This window comes from Macaca mulatta, chromosome 9 (genome assembly GCF_049350105.2).
Source record: "Macaca mulatta isolate MMU2019108-1 chromosome 9, T2T-MMU8v2.0, whole genome shotgun sequence".
NCBI classification, from domain to species: domain Eukaryota; kingdom Metazoa; phylum Chordata; class Mammalia; order Primates; family Cercopithecidae; genus Macaca; species Macaca mulatta.
In genome coordinates this window covers 6,609,007-6,616,385 of record NC_133414.1, presented here as the reverse complement: position 1 = coordinate 6,616,385, position 7,379 = coordinate 6,609,007, and the positions used below count along the sequence as shown (strand labels likewise).

General features: G+C 38.4%; 1 long non-coding RNA gene across 1 annotated transcript; it reads left to right on the top strand.

Moving 5' to 3' along the window:
* The first annotated feature begins 3,634 nt into the window (after positions 1–3,634).
* On the top strand, positions 3,635–6,629 carry LOC144331061 (uncharacterized). The gene is made up of 3 exons (XR_013397902.1): positions 3,635–3,838; positions 5,003–5,068; positions 6,124–6,629. It is a non-coding gene; the product is annotated as an uncharacterized LOC144331061 (long non-coding RNA).
* Positions 6,630–7,379: the final 750 nt, after the last annotated feature.

The following is a 7,379-nucleotide window of genomic DNA, read 5'->3' as shown; positions in this document are numbered from 1 at the left end:
GAAATGTTGCCAGAGTAGCTGGGACAATCCACTTCACCCCATCAATACCACCTCATAGAAGCAAAACACACACGAAGATCACGTATCAGGGCTCCTAAAATACCCCCAAAACACTGGTTAAGTCTATGCCTCCTTCTAACAGGCTCTCTTAGTTCATGACAGCTGCTATAACAAAAGACTGCAGACTGGTCAGTTATCAATATCAGACATGGATTTCTCACAAATCTGGAGACGAGAAGCTCAAGATCAAGTGCAGACAAATGTAGTGTCTAGTGAGGCTTCCTGACCCACAGACAGCTATCCTCTTTCTATCCTCATGTCGCAAAAGGGACAAGCACTCTCTCTTGAATCTCTTTAACAAGGACACTAATCCCATTTATTATGGTTCCACACTCAAGACCCAACTGAGGCAGAAAAATAAGGTCTGGAGACAGAGAACATAAGGCCAATTCACACTTCAGCTATGACAGGAAATATCCTCTCCATAGGGCATATTCCAGGTAAATGACTTTATAACCTCATTTCATCCTCTTCATTTACACAGTGTGTACGCCAGGTAACCAGTGGAAGTCCCTAGAGGGTATTTAAACTCCCACAAATTCTGTAACAAGGCCCTTGAGCCACTATGCTCAGGCCCACTTCCCCAATGTGGAGTGTACTTTTATTTTCAGTAAATATCTACTTTTGTTGCTTCATTATTTCGTTGTTTGGTTTGTGTGTTTTGTCGAATTCTTTGTTCAAGAAGCTGGGAAACTGGACACCCTCGACTGGTAACATATTTTGCTGGGCCAGCCAGGAGAAGGTAGGTCCAAAGTTTAGGATTTATTTCTTTCCTTTCCCCTCTCCTTTCTGTTTCATACAGGGAAATCTCTTGCTCTCTCTCTTTTTTCTTTTCCAAGTTGGGACACTTGGTGGGCAGTGCCTAAACACAGAGAACACTGCAGGATTCTGGCTATGTCCAGTGAAAACTAAGGGTGTCCATGTGAAGGCACCTAACCGCCACCACCCAGTTTGCTTAAGGGACCTGGGTCTTTATTTTATTTTATTTTTTCCTTTCTTTCATTTTCAGCCTTTCAACAACTGCTTTGTAGTAGCTCCTTGAAAATTGAGAGCAATTGGCTGGAGTCACTCCCTGGTATTGCCTGAAGGCCTAGGAATGAATGGGACTCTTTGCCCTGCCCAGAAGCGGGAAGGGCTCTTTTTTTTTTTTAATTTGAGACGGAGTTTCACTCTTGTTGCCCAGGCTGGAGTGCAATGGTGTGATCTCAGCTCACCACAACCTCTGCCTCCCGGGTTTAAGCGATTCTCATGCCTCAGGCTCCCAAGCAGTTGGGACTACAGGCGCCTGCCACCACGCCAGTCTAATTTTTGTATTTTTAGTAGACAGGGGTTTTCACCATGTTTCCCAGGCTCACTTGAACTCTTGACCTCAAGTGATCCACCTATCTTGGCTTCTCAAAGTGCTGGAATTACAGGCATGAACCACCATGCCTGGCCAGGAATTCTTGCTTTTTAGGTAGGGTTTCACATAAGTTTTAGGTTGTAAGGAGAAGAATTCTAGTTAACACATAATTCTGTAGGCAAAATATGCCAGAAAAGATTGTTATTAGTGAGAAAAAAATTAATTTTGTCTAAATCAGAAGTTATCTAAAAGGTTAGTTCAAATTACAGATTTGAGAAGGTTATTTATGAAACAATGTATTAAGGAACCATTAAGTGGCGGAAAAGATATGGACAAAGTTTAAATAATAAAATATTTTGTAAACCTGACAGAGAATTGGAGACGTTTAGCTAACAAACATTTTCATAGTTAAGGCTGTTAGTCTTGATAAAGTAAAATAAGAATTATTGTAAAGAAATGCATCAGCAGTTTGACAATTCTTTTTCTGATATACTTAAGCATGAAGCTAGTGTGGTGCCAAATTTCACAAACATGCTTGCATTTCTTCACACTATGTCTATCATTTTGCATGGATGGTGCTAGAGTAATTATTGGCCTTGTGCCTAAAGTGAGTTTCTTGATGGCACACAATGTATAATAATATTAGTGAACCTAAGGATATTAAATTGTGTATTAGGAACAATATATGCATTATGTGGAATTTTGGGGGCCCCTCAGTAACACTCTAGCCTCCAGGGTAAATTGAGTAGAAAACTTTAGAGTTGGTTTCCCGCTTATTTGTTTTTGCTTCTAGTTTTCATTTGTTTGCTGTTTTTTTTTTTTTTTTTTTTTTTTTTTTTTTTTTTTAGGCAGAGTTTTGCTCTTGTTGCCCAGGCTGGAGTGCAGTGGCGTGATCTCAGCTCACTGCAACCTCCACCTCCCAGGTTCAAGTGATTCTCCTGCCTCAGCCTCCCAAGTAGCTGGGATTACAGGCATGCGCCACCACACCCAGCTACTTTTTGTATTTTTAGTAGAGATTGGGTTTCACCATTTTGGCCAGGCTGGTCTTGAACTCCTGACCTCGTGGATCCACCCACCTTGGCCTCCCAAAGTGCTGGGATTATAGGCATGAGCCACCGCACCCAGCCCATTTGCTGTTTATTCTCCTCTGGCTTTGCTTGTTTATATATATAAAACCATGATGTCTTTTAGTTCCTAGTGGAAGGCTTTTATTTGGTTCTGTGAATAATTATTTTGTTTCCTATACATTCCTTGCAAGTCATCATTCATTCCATTTGCCTGGAATTTCTAAGCTACCTTTGTGGAGCCTGCAGCAATTAATGGAGCACACTATCTTTCTATCCTTAAACTAACTTTTTGGATTTTAGGCTTCTTGACACTTTAAGCATGTTGAGTATACTTTCATAAATAGAATTTGAATTCTACTTCTCTCTCTGCCTAATTTCTTCAAAATTTGTAAACTATTTGTGAATATTCTTAATTCATGGCAATATGTTTGTCTGCATACAGTTGAGCAGGGTCCCTAGGGCCACTCAGGGAGAAAGAACCCAGAAACCAGACATGTTGGCAAAAGACTATTTCTTGCCAGTCAGTTTCTGGTCTCTTTTGCTCTGTGCAAACTAGTTAAACGAAGGGTAAAAGTCACTGTTTGTCCCTTCTGTAAAGTTTTAAATTAATTGGTTTAATAATCACATAAGAGCTTAAATCAAATATTTCATCAGAAAAGAGAAAAATGTAATGCTTTTTATTGAGTTCATGTGACTTGAGTAATCTTTAGGAAATAAACAGTTTTAAAGATTATCGGTAAAATATAGCTGTCTTGAAAATGTAAACATGTGGTATAAGTTATGTTCAAATGTTAGGTTTGCTAAATGCTTTAAGGTCATAAACTACTTCTTTGGCATTTGAAAATTATTTAACTTGCCTGCTTTCCAGTTAGGTAAGGCCTGAGGACAGCCCGCTCGGGATGGCCCTGGGGGCTTCTGGGATGAAAGAGGCCTCCTTGGGAGGCTCCCAGCATTCCCTGTGGTCTCGTCTCTTCTCCCCTCTGCCTGCCTGAACGTGCCCCTGAGTCCCTGCCACCTGCTCTCCATGGGGAGTTGGCCATGCCCCTAACTATGCTGGAAACAGCCTAATCGTATCAGAACACAACTTAACAGGTTTTACGTTACAATTAAAATTGCTAGGAGTCACCATTAACATGCAATTAAGATGATTAGAAACAGTTTTATATGCAAGATGTGTAAGAATAGTAAAATGTGTAAAAGGTTATAAAGGGTTTTTGCTTCTTTAAAATTTCTGAGTCATCATTTTGGCAAAATAAGTAATTTAGGGCAATCTGGAATTCCAAAATCAAACTTCAGTTTCAAAATTGTCTTTTCTAATGCCTGGCTTTTTGGATGGATCAGATGGCCCCTGAAAACATCCAGAAAAGAGGTAAACAGGATTATTTAACATATTTAGGTATATGGGATCACCAAAATGATGTTCAATCTTCTTCAGGTTATATTTTGTGAATAATACTAATATATGTTCCAAGATTATATGGAATTTCTAAAATTCAAATGTTTAATTATATGCCATCAACTATAATTATGATTATTATGTTACTATAAACCATAGCAATAACCAAATTTTCTGGTATAAAGCTACTAATCCAAGCAAAACAACAACAACAACAAAAAATCAAATACCAAGAAAATACTTTGTCAGATTTTCATGTTAAACAAGCTAATACTAAAACTGTTTAAATATACAATTGGAATAAACTCCTTGGTCTGAGTTAATCACCCATGGTAACTCATCAGCTATCAGTACAATGTACCTGATTTGGAGAATGAACTGGTATCCAAGAGGATATAAGTCTAATATTAATCAAGTTTAGACTCATGGAGAACCAGGATGGCCAGATTGTCCTTCCTGAGTCCTTAAAGCATTTATTATTAAAAGTTCTACATTCCATGACTCACCATGGGAAAGATAAAATAATCCAATTTGAATACCTTGGTGTGGTAACTTACAAATTACTAAAATAGTTTATAACTATTGTTTGGCCCCATATTGCTGGGAAAGCAAAGCTTCAGGTACATTTGGTCACCTGGTGGGCCATTTAGACATTTTATAAAAGGGTGTCATTCGATTGTTATTTTCAATGCATGTTTTCTGGTTGTATAAAAGCTTCCCCAAGCAAGAGGGCTCATGTTATAACAGTAGATTATTATGCTACAGTATATTTTCACCAGGTAAAAAAAGCTTTTAATTGGATCTTCTGAGAATATCCAAAGATCTAGCCACCCACACTACAACAAAACTTTGGACCTTGAACTTTGGGTTCATGATCTCACAACTGAGAAAGGTTCCTCCACACTCTTGGAACTGTACACACATTGGAGCCCTTAAGGTCAAACTAACCAGGGAAATTTCTCCCAAAATGAAGATGGCATCCTTGATGTGAATATCTTTTCCCAAGTTCACAGATTAAGACTTCTGTCATGAAATTATTATCTTTTAATGTTTTTACTTGATTATGCCTCTGTGAACAACAGAAACGGAAAAGGGATCTGTTATGTGCGCTTATGGGGTGTACTTTTATTTGTTAAGGAGTTTGCAGGCAGCTTTATACATGGATAACCTTATACTTTGACAGATAAAGGATAAAGGCCCAAGGTAAGTAAGAAACTTAAATGGTACATATGTTGCCTAATAATCATTCAAAACAAACAAATCATTCAAAAACAAACAAACAAACATTGGTTCACTCCTCTTAATCCACATAATGGGTTAAAGAGAACATTGCCAGGATGCCTTTACTCTTCTAGAAGGGCATCATTTGTTAAGTGCTTTTTCCATGGTTTAGAGTACAGAAGCAATGAATAGAAATGTATCCTCCATTATACGCTCTATAGCAAATTTTACTGTAAAGGCTACAGTTAAAACAACAGACTTTAAATTCTTCTGTGAAAATTATAATAGAATTGGATGAACAGAAAAGTATCTATGCTGCTGCTGGCACTTATGACTTATGGAAAAATACATTAAATGAAGATTATAGAAATTCAGTGAAGGAGATGAGACTGCTAAGTTACATGAGTAGACTCTTTATCTAGCTCATTCTTTAATCTATTTTATTTTAGGAGGTTTGGCTTGTGGGGACCTTGGGTGAGGAGCATACTCCAAACTCTTGGTATTATCCTCCCAATAGTCATAATAATAGTCTCCTTGGTGCACTATATTCTCTCAAAGAAAGGTTTTAAATTCTTACATGCAACCATCTCTAGGATGTCATATGGTCTCTCTTCGATTGGAATGACAGGAGTTGAAAGAAATGTGCAAACATGAGAACACTGTAACCTATCAATGATATGCTGAGATGGGAAACCCAAAATGATGGTAACTGAGAGTGGCACTAAGGCCCTAAGTTTTGGTCACACTCTCACCTAAGTGAGAACCTGATCAAAAAGTGGAAAGTTTTTAAACAAAATTATAGGAGGCCATTGTTTTGGACTGGGCTTATGCATGCACTAAGCCTCAACAGACCAAAGCAATCCAAAATGGAGTTGCTAGTTCTAAGACTTTAAGGAAACACACAGATCCTAGAACACATCACAAACAAATTTTTTTTTCTCTTGCAAATCTCGATAACAAACATTCTCGACAGCATAGGTATCCACCCCTGAAGTTCCCATTAAATGTTTTAATCAAATTCATTTCCTCTCACCTAGAGACCATCTAGTTTCAGATGACCATGCAACAAAGGCTCCAGCCAATTCCAGGTAAAGACACCACCCCTGGCCATCAAGGAGCTACCCTGCCTCCACTAGACAGAGCAGAGTAAGAGTTCTGTGATCCTCAGTAGGTAGGGACTGCACCCCAAGCCAGCATGAAGCAGCTACAGAAGAAAGACCATCTGTCCCCCCGCCTCCCATAAAGATTTATGAGGATCACATCTCTCAGTGGGGAAATGAGTCAAGAAAATAGTGTCTGGAGGCAGGTAACATAAGGCCAATTCACACTTCAGCTATGACAGGAAATATCCTTTCCATAGGGTGTACGCCGAGTAAATGACTTTGTAACTTTACTTCGTCCTCTTCATTTACATAGAGCATACAACAAGTAACCAATGGAAACCCCTACCCACAAATTCTGTAATGGGGCCCTGTGCTCATGCCCACTCCCACACTGTGAAGTGTACTTTCATTTTGAATAAATATCTCCTTTTGCTGCTTCATTCTTTCCTTGCTTTTTTTGTACATTTTGTCCAATTCTTTGTTCAAGACGCTAAGAACCTGTACACCCTCTTCTGGTAACACAATCAGCTCCTAAGTACCAACCTCCTAATATCATCATCTTGGAGGTGAAGGTGTGGTATATAAATTTTGTGAGAATGTAAACATTTCTTTATCCAGTCTGGTGTTGACGGGCATTTAGTTTGATTCCATGACTATGCTAATTGTGAACAGTGTTACAATGAACATATGCATGCACGTGTCTTTATGATAGAATGATTTATATTCTTTTAGTTATATGCCCACTAAAGGGATTGCTGGGTTGAACAGTGATTCTAAGTTCTTTGGGAAATTGCCACGCTGCTTTCTACAATGGTTGAACTAATACACCAGCAGTGTATAAGTATTCTCTTTCTGTTAGAACCTTAGCAGCACCTGTTATTTTTTTGACTTTTTAGTAATAGCCATTCTGACTGGTATGAAATGGTATCTCATTGTGGTTTTGATTTACATTTCTCTAATGATCAGTGATGTTGAGCATTTTTTTCATATGCTTGTTTGTCACAAGTATGTCTTCTTTTAGAAAGCGTCTCTTCATGTATTTTGCCCACTTTTTAATGCGGTTGTTTTTCTTTTTCTTTTTTGTTTGTTACTTTGTTTAAGTTTCCTGTTGATTCTGGATATTAGACCTTCATCAGATGCACAGTGTGTGGGCATTTTCTTCCATTCTTCAGGTTGTCTGTTTATTCTGT